General features: G+C 36.7%; 1 protein-coding gene across 6 annotated transcripts in view; it reads right to left on the bottom strand.

The window, feature by feature from the left end:
- Positions 1-8,372, bottom strand: part of LOC134528053 (cystinosin homolog) — a 77,863-nt gene extending 69,491 nt beyond the window's left edge. The window contains exon 1 of one of the 6 annotated variants that reach the window (XM_063361266.1): positions 7,954-8,369. The gene's annotated coding sequence lies outside the window, so the exon portion shown is untranslated. The other 5 variants (XM_063361267.1, XM_063361261.1, XM_063361268.1 and 2 more) reach the window with 5 other exon arrangements.
- Between the last annotated feature and the right edge of the window lie 2,036 nt (positions 8,373-10,408).

Genomic DNA, 10,408 nt, shown 5'->3' on the forward strand with positions numbered 1-10,408 from the left:
TATGATCCTTCTAACAAAAACATATTAATTTCCACAGGTAAGCCCCGTACGAGACTCTCCAGGGCCTCCTAGGGCCTCCAAAGTGTGGTTTTTAACGAAATTATCACAAACATTAATTTTTTACATCACTTTATGCCGCTGGAAGTGACAGACGTGGCATATAGGGGTGTTCCTACAGGTGTCCTTAATAAATAAAAAATAAATTTGGAAGGATTTACAACGTATCCGTTGCACAAGACCCTCTTAGGGTGTCCAAAGTGTTGTTTTTAAGGTATTTAACAGAAAACTTTATTTTTTTTCGAAACTTTGGCCTACACGTAACGCCACGGCAGGTACATAAGACCTTTCCTCTATGATCCTTCTAACAAAAACATATTAATTTCCAGAGGTAAGCCCCGTACGAGACTCTCCAGGGCCTCCTAGGGCCTCCAAAGTGTGGTTTTTAACGAAATTATCACAAACATTAATTTTTTACATCACTTTTTGCCGCTGGAAGTGATACAAATGGTATATAGGGGTGTTCCTACAGGTGTCCTTAATAAATAAAAAATAAATTTGGAAGGATTTACAACGTATCCGTTGCACAAGACCCTCTTAGGGTGTCCAAAGTGTTGTTTTTAAGGTATTTAACAGAAAACTTTATTTTTTTTCGAAACTTTGGCCTACACGTAACGCCACGGCAGGTACATAAGACCTTTCCTCTATGATCCTTCTAACAAAAACATATTAATTTCCAGAGGTAAGCCCCGTACGAGACTCTCCAGGGCCTCCTAGGGCCTCCAAAGTGTGGTTTTTAACGAAATTATCACAAACATTAATTTTTTACATCACTTTTTGCCGCTGGAAGTGATACAAATGGTATATAGGGGTGTTCCTACAGGTGTCCTTAATAAATAAAAAATAAATTTGGAAGGATTTACAACGTATCCGTTGCACAAGACCCTCTTAGGGTGTCCAAAGTGTTGTTTTTAAGGTATTTAACAGAAAACTTTATTTTTTTTCGAAACTTTGGCCTACACGTAACACCACGGCAGGTACATAGGACCTTTCCTCTATGATCCTTCTAACAAAAACATATTAATTTCCAGAGGTAAGCCCCGTACGAGACTCTCCAGGGCCTCCTAGGGCCTCCAAAGTGTGGTTTTTAACGAAATTATCACAAACATTAATTTTTTACATCACTTTTTGCCGCTGGAAGTGATACAAATGGTATATAGGGGTGTTCCTACAGGTGTCCTTAATAAATAAAAAATAAATTTGGAAGGATTTACTACACTGAGATGATGTCAATGACAAAAATGAAGAAAAATATAAACACACACACACATACACAAAAACACTTATGAAACAAAACAAAAATACAATAGACACATAGGTACATGTAGTTATTAAAATAAAAATCATTAGAATAATTAGTTAAATGAATAAGTAAATAAAACAACAATTTTAAATTTCAGTTTAAAATACACATTCCTGATATTATTTTATATATTTATATTGTTTGTATTTGTTGAGTTTGGGGGAACTTCAAGTATTTGTAATTTTTTATTAATGAAGAAAGATAAAGTAAGGCAGCTGTAAAACATAGGAATTCTTAGGCTAATGTTATATTTATTATTTACAAAGAGTGAATCAAAGTAAATTCATCGGTCACATGGAAACTATTGATTGCAATCAGTAGCACATAGAAATATTTATGAACGCTATTTACAACATGATGCATAATTGTTTCTAGGGTTTTTAGTGTCTGTTATAATTTTTTTTTTTTTCCATGTGTTGGTGAGCAGCAGTAAGTAACACCCAAGATGTTCTCTTTGCAACGACTGCAAGAATGCACAACCCAGGAAACCATGCTCAGAGCTCTGAAGACCTATCAGTTCAGATGTAATCAGTGATATATGTATGTGTAATGAATGTATACTGTGGCTGACAATTTAAATACATTGGGTGTTTCTTGCTGCAGTTATGTACCATTTATCAAAAATAAACATGTACTGTGCTAAGATAATGTGATGACTCATATTTAATTTTGTGTAGAATTTATATATTTTTTTATTATAATATAAGAACTAAACAGCTGTATGGATTGTTTAACAACACCCAGTTTTCTGATTTGTGTGTCCAAGAATTTTTTTTTTTTTGAAAATGGTTAGTAGTCTTAAAGATAAAACAGCAAAGGAGGAACAGTGATTGGAAAATTTGGTAATGCCTTGAGGTGTTTAATGTGCCTGAGTTGTATACCTAAATATGTACCAAACATATAGTTGTACTAAAAAAAAAATTGCAGTAATGTGGGGGCAAGTATTGAGGTAAAATAATGTGTGTTGTTCTGAAATGGAATAATTGAATTTCATATACTGGATTTGAAGATAGAAAGTTTGTGATTGACTGTGATGTATGTTTTCAGTCAACTGCCTATAATCAGTTTTAATATTAAGATGGTGCATTAATTTGTTATTGGCAATTAAAATTTAAGTAACTTTCCAGCCCTTTGTTTGCTATTTTTGGTACTTAAGTGCTCGGTGTATAGATCAACGAATTCATAAACTAAAACACTGATTTATAAAGTAGAGCTAACTGTTCACCACCAAGAGGTGAAAAGAGGTAATATGAAAATACTAGAAAACAAAGTTACCCTTGCAAACCAATTTGTGTGACAAAAGAAAAAAATAAAATTAACATTTCCATCGAATGAAGTGTAACCAAACTACTTATTTTTAGATTTATTTTCATTATAACCCTTAGATTTATTAGAGATCTACGTGGGGAAAAAAAATGAATAACAAGGTATATTTAAATATGTGTTAAGCTGAAGGAAAATTATCAGGTAACATTTTGATCCCAGCTTATACTATGTGCTGTCTTATACAAAAAATTATCTAACGTACAATCCACTTAATTGTGAACATACGTGTGCCAACCAAATAATGGTTACAAAAAGGATTTCAAAATAAATATTGCAGGTCTCGTGCTTTGAGGATAATGATTAAATTTTTTTTTGTACATGCAGTTATATAAGTAAATTTCAACTTTAGCACTTACCAAAATTGTTCAAGGTGGTTTTCATGAAAGTTGCTGAAATTATTCATTTCCATTAGCACTGGACATACCTATACAATTGCTTAGTGAACACGAGGCCTAATTTATTGAGTAATAAAAAAGTGACTCAGTTATCCCAATTGGTAAAATATAATCAAAACAAATGTTCTGACTGACGTCTGGTAACTGGAGATTATTCAATTTATTAATGTAAATAAGTTGGTTGATAGTATTCAATCATTAAGAAGTACTGTTGGTAATGCCATTATGTCAGAATTTATCTGGTAACAAAGTTATTCAGGGAAGGTTTTCAATTACAATGCTAAAAATGGTTACTATACTAAACACAAAAAAGATATAAGATAACTTTAACTATTACCTTGTACTTCATATAACCACTAACAATAAAACCAATATTCTATCATTAATCATTGTACATAGGCACTTGTAAGAAAACACTTGATCATCTTGTACGGGGCTTACCTCTGGAAATTAATATTTTTTTGTTGTAAATCCTTCCAAATTTATTTTTTATTTATTAAGGACACCTGTAGGAACACCCCTATATACCATTTGTATCACTTCCAGCGGCAAAAAGTGATGTAAAAAATTAATGTTTGTGATAATTTCGTTAAAAACCACACTTTGGAGGCCCTAGGAGGCCCTGGAGAGTCTCGTACGGGGCTTACCTCTGGAAATTAATATGTTTTTGTTAGAAGGATCATAGAGGAAAGGTCTTATGTACCTGCCGTGGCGTTACGTGTAGGCCAAAGTTTCGAAAAAAAATAAAGTTTTCTGTTAAATACCTTAAAAACAACACTTTGGACACCCTAAGAGGGTCTTGTGCAACGGATACGTTGTAAATCCTTCCAAATTTATTTTTTATTTATTAAGGACACCTGTAGGAACACCCCTATATACCATTTGTATCACTTCCAGCGGCAAAAAGTGATGTAAAAAATTAATGTTTGTGATAATTTCGTTAAAAACCACACTTTGGAGGCCCTAGGAGGCCCTGGAGAGTCTCGTACGGGGCTTACCTCTGGAAATTAATATGTTTTTGTTAGAAGGATCATAGAGGAAAGGTCTTATGTACCTGCCGTGGCGTTACGTGTAGGCCAAAGTTTCGAAAAAAAATAAAGTTTTCTGTTAAATACCTTAAAAACAACACTTTGGACACCCTAAGAGGGTCTTGTGCAACGGATACGTTGTAAATCCTTCCAAATTTATTTTTTATTTATTAAGGACACCTGTAGGAACACCCCTATATACCATTTGTATCACTTCCAGCGGCAAAAAGTGATGTAAAAAATTAATGTTTGTGATAATTTCGTTAAAAACCACACTTTGGAGGCCCTAGGAGGCCCTGGAGAGTCTCGTACGGGGCTTACCTCTGGAAATTAATATGTTTTTGTTAGAAGGATCATAGAGGAAAGGTCTTATGTACCTGCCGTGGCGTTACGTGTAGGCCAAAGTTTCGAAAAAAAATAAAGTTTTCTGTTAAATACCTTAAAAACAACACTTTGGACACCCTAAGAGGGTCTTGTGCAACGGATACGTTGTAAATCCTTCCAAATTTATTTTTTATTTATTAAGGACACCTGTAGGAACACCCCTATATGCCACGTCTGTCACTTCCAGCGGCATAAAGTGATGTAAAAAATTAATGTTTGTGATAATTTCGTTAAAAACCACACTTTGGAGGCCCTAGGAGGCCCTGGAGAGTCTCGTACGGGGCTTACCTGTGGAAATTAATATGTTTTTGTTAGAAGGATCATAGAGGAAAGGTCCTATGTACCTGCCGTGGCGTTACGTGTAGGCCAAAGTTTCGAAAAAAAATAAAGTTTTCTGTTAAATACCTTAAAAACAACACTTTGGACACCCTAAGAGGGTCTTGTGCAACGGATACGTTGTAAATCCTTCCAAATTTATTTTTTATTTATTAAGGACACCTGTAGGAACACCCCTATATATTATTTTGGTCTGTATATATCTTGGAGGATTTTGGGTCACCTTCATTTGTGAAATACGCAATATAAAACAACACTTTGGTGGCTTTCAGAGTACTTGGGACAACCTGTACGTTGGTTTACACAGTAAATTTAATTTTTATTTATAGTAAACAGATGTATTTATGTTATCTTGTAACTGCTTCAACGTTATGACTGCTCATTCTCTTGGAAAACAATTAAAACTTGGATGGTAATTGCCGTATTTGCGTGGAATGACTTAGGCTGTTGTTGTACCAAGCTCTCAGTTCCGGGCGGCCGGATAGAGCCGCAGGATAGAGCGAACTTCAGCCCAGTGTTAACCAGGTAGCTTGTTCACCAACACTTTCTAAAAGTGTAACCAAAATATATGTGTACTTTACACCTGCATCATATGCAAATGTGTCCCTGTTACTATAAAGTTTAACTATTTGAGAATGCAAATTTTTTTTTCAAAGGTGACACACAGGTTTTTTTTTCATTTACCATATCATGACCCACTTCTAAAACAATCACAACAACTCTTAGTGTAAATTGCCATCTACCTAAATACTGTACCTAAATACTGTCCACATATGAGCTACTACAAATAGTATGTATTCTGATTAAGGCTGATTTTATACCAATTTTCAACACCTTAGTACTGGCCCACCAAACACATTGTGTGTGTGTGAAATTATTTACAGAATATTACTATGTAACTACTTGTACTATTTGTGTTCTAAATAAGCTACTACCTACTTACTAATAATATCACAAATACCATAACAAGTATATTCAGAAGTAATCAAAAACTGTGTAGCTATGAACTTATTGGTATACAACTAAGTGTGTCAATCAATGTATGTCATTCAGAAAATTAAACATTTCCCATGACCTTGTGAATAAAATATTTACTGCTTTTATATTGGCCAGCTATTATTATACATGCATTGTAAATTTATTGACCTGCATTTAAGATCATAATAACTACTCCCTTTGCCATAAGACTTAACAAGTAGGGGATAGCTTATAAATATTTTTTAAACTAAAAATACCCAAGACCAAGTAGGACTCAAACCCACATACCCAGGGTTAGAAGTAAGGAAATCTCATCCCCTATGCCTGCAGTAGCGGACACAGCCTCGAATCTTGGGAGGGGCCGATGGCTGGAGAGTTTATAGTGATGTGGAATACCTCCCAGTTTATTGGGAATTCTAAAATAATAATTTATAAACAAAGACAAGTGAAACTTAAAAGGGTATTTCAACGCTTTTCTGACGCCTTGAAAAGTTTTGAAAAAATTGTACACATTACAGTAGCAATAAATAAAATGTAGAATTACACATCTTTACAAAAAATTGAACTTTCTTCAAAGTCAGGTGTGGTCTGGAGCAAATTATATTTGTTATCGCTCCATTTTTTTAAGTTACATTTTTATTTTGGGAAAGGGAAAAGGCAGAAAAGGGGGGGGGGGGGGGTATTTTGTTCTCGTTGCCCCTCCCATAGGACTGCCACTGTAAGTCTGCACATTAAGTGTTAACAATATTTCCCTTCCTCTTTGCAACATTTTCTCCGCTTAACATACCTTACCTTATGATCATGTGGGATTAAGTGGTTGAGTAAAGTAGGTATCCAGTTAATCCAATCAGGATTTCGAGCATACAACAATGTCGACTTTCACTATGGATTATGTTTCAGAAGCAGTAATATAGGCCTAAACTTTTTTTTCGAGCCAAATTAAGAAGATATGTTTTCCCAAGTACCTCATGTAGGTATGTCTGGAAAAATGTTAAGACCCCAAATACATTTTGTGTGTATGCCGCTGGTCACAAATCATCTGCTGTTTGAATTCACCCGCCAAGTGCATGGTATTAATTGATTGGTTACATTTCAATCACAATACACAAGTATTGCCTTTCGTTTCTTCTTTCCACACACAATGGCCAGTATGTTAGGTTATGTCTGAATAGTCTGAATATAGCTGATAACATTCTGGAAATTACACCTACTACATTACACCACCGCAGTGATGATTGCGCCAAATCGCATTATCTATTCAAAGCTGAAAAGTTAAGCTAACTTTAATGAACAAATTAATTTGAACGAATATAAAGCATATATATGAAAGAGAAAAATGGCACTTTTATTCAAATAACTTGCTTTTTTTTTTCAATTACGGCAACTGCATGTCATGTACCATTGCCAAAATACTGACAACATTCGCTTTGACTACATACCTAACTAAACATGCTTCCGTTGCACATTTCCGCAAATGGTATATCACGGAAAGGAAAATTATCAAATTTCTTTCGAAAATGTATTCTAACATTTCTCTGAGTGTACCGGCGCCTTCGTCAGGTTTGATTTAATATGTTCACTGTATAAAACTCGTGTCTACTGCCGAAACACCACAACACAATCACGTGAACTGAAACACGTGACCGAAATATAAACAATACATCGGAACCGACTTGTCGAACATCAAACGCTATCAGTTACGCCCTCTTCGCCAAGCCACAATGAACATTACAGGAATGATACATGCGAACATTCCCCGGTTAATCTGTGGAATACAACAATGCAGACAACTGCGAATGTCCTTGTGTTAAACGAGTAATGAGCATCTCACATTTCTACTGCTACCGTTATGTGTTGCCGACAAAACCCGTTCTATGTTCCTGAATTTTTACAGAATGAAGTAGGTACGTGAATTTAAAAAAATTATAATGAAAGATAGCTTATTATCACATCGATAATTCATCGAGAGTATTTATTTATTCACTTATTTATTTATGAGCCTACGGATCCTCCAAAAATCACCGATGAGTTTTTTTGTACTTTTGTTAATTTACATAAATATTTTGTAAAAAAAATACACACAAATCGATATGTTTGCGCAAGATAACACTAGGTGCAAAGTGGTGGTGCATGTTCCGAAACGTACCTGCAAGTTCGTCGCTCCTTCCGTGCCTATCTGCCAGGCGGCTTGTGTGTGGCCGACACAACAGTATCTGGAGGTTCGCGCGCACACAAGTCGCCAGACGCCCCGGCACTACCACGCTGGAGGTCGAGCGTCCTGTATATATGAGCGAACCGAGTCGCGAGCTGCGACGTGACGTAGCACTCCTCTCGTTGACATGACACAGCACAATTACTAGTCTGCAGTTTATCTGAATCGATTTCGTCACGCCATTGAAAAAGCAGCTGTTGTGTGTTCGCTACGGCACGCGATTTCGGTTACCTGCTGTGTGTTGCATCACATTTCACTCTCAAAATTCTAAATCTTTCAAGTATTTCCTATATTCGAGGTTCTAAGTAGTTAAAGGCAGGAAAAAAGGAATGGACCTTCTTCATAGCTGATAGTGTTTGTTCCTTACTGTTCACATAAGATAAAGCAGGAACACAACGTTTCCGTAGCGGAGAACTAAATGATCTGTCTAGGGACTTTGTTCGTGACGAATGAAGTGGAACTTCCCGTTAGGCTGAGCGAGAGGAGATAGTGGACTACCTTGCAAGCAACTTTGAAGTGATATTTCTTAAGAGCCCCACCTACGTTGGCACACATGTGGTGTGCAGAGCTTCAGAAAAAATCACGCGATTTAAAAACTGCACAATATCCGAGTTATGTCTGCCTACAAAAAAAACATATAAGATTACGCTGGAGGGCGAACGATTAGTTCTATTTCCGTATTTCGTTTTTAAACTCTACTTTTAGAAGAGTGAAAATGTCTACAACGTGTGTTTTCAAATTATTTTTATGCATGAAATACCAGGTACATATTTTTTAAAGCAATCAAGGGACTTGCATTACACCTTTATGGTCATTTCTCCTCCATGTAATGGTATTGTTACCACTCAAATCTCATTGTTGCCCTATACATGACGAGAAGACTGCTCGCCAGTTCAGAGCCTTGCGCTAGTAAGGGTGGCTTAAGGAAGACTTTTCTGGAGGGGCTATCGCACAAAGAATGGATGCATGTCTTGGAGTATTTACAGATTTATGGCCTCAAATAATGTATAGTTAGATACAAATTTTGATGAAAGAAAACATTATCACGTGAATTTAAGTATTTAAGTAACTTTAATATGCCCTCAAAACAAACCCCAAATAAAACCAAATTTTGGCTTGGAAGGGGCTATCGTCCCTACATCCCCCCCCCCCCTTCTTTTACCTCCTTCAGGAGCCGCGCTTGGCGCTAGAAGCACCAGCTAGCGTCGCACTTGCCATCTCGCCTCACCAAAACAAACACACCCTTGTCGGTAGGGTAAGTCGAGGCGATGACGTCATCAGAACGTACTTAAATGCGTAATGCTCAAGTGGGTAACGAAAAGTGCAACGCGGATTCATGTATCACATTTTAACTATCAAATTACTTGCTGAAAACACAGATGGCGGCAGCAGCAATTCTCGATGACATGTTTGCATTACAGTACACTTGCATACTTGCACACTTGTTTACTTATGCAATTGTGTACTTGCGTACTCGGAGATGTATTTTTTTTCACACACTTGCTCACTCGCATACTTCCGCACTCGGATACTTGCACGTTGCACGCAATCTTATACAGTCGCATACCTGTTCTACACTCGCCTGTACGCTTGTATACTTTCACACTTGTCCACGTGTTTGAAATATTTGGTAGGTACCGTACAAATATTCTATCCCTCTAGCTATGTAGTTTCACTTTAACGTGCGTAGCGGCCACGCACCGATTTTTATTTAATTTGTACCTATCTTCTCGCTTTAAATCGTCCCGCTTTTACCATAGTTTCCAAGTATTTATTATTTAAACCTATTTCAGTTTAATTTGTAATAGTGTTAAATACAGTATACGTATAATCAGGGCCGCAACTAGGGGGGGGGGGGGGGCAAGCGGGGCATACGCCCCAGCGCAAAGCTGTGGGGGGCGCCGAAATCGCTTGCAATGTAATTCCTACTACAACTGGTAACTGGTAAAAAGTTTTTGCATGGAAGTTACAGTAGCACAGAAACTGTTACATGTAGGTAAGCACCATTTTTCCGTGGGAGGGCCCCCGGACATCCGCTTTATTGGTGTGGTATGTGCAAAAAAAGAGGGGGGAGGGCGCATGAATCCATTCATGCCCCGGTTGCCAGAGACTCTAGTTGCGGCCCTGCGTATAATATATTGAAATCACTTTTATTTCTAGATTTTATGTTATTTTCGTTTTGCCAACGTTTAACTTTTTACTTGGGTTCTAACAAAAGTTTTTGGGATAATTTTTGGTACGATCCCAGACCCCATAAGGTACAGTGTGTCCATAGAGTAATGATGATATAGATCGTTAGCGCATCCAAAACTCGCGAATTACCCGGCTCGTGTTCAGAAATTAATGTGTTTTTTTTTCGGGGGGGGGGGGGGGGGGGGATATAATTTTA

Source organism: Bacillus rossius, chromosome 1, assembly GCF_032445375.1.
Source record: "Bacillus rossius redtenbacheri isolate Brsri chromosome 1, Brsri_v3, whole genome shotgun sequence".
NCBI lineage: Eukaryota > Metazoa > Arthropoda > Insecta > Phasmatodea > Bacillidae > Bacillus > Bacillus rossius.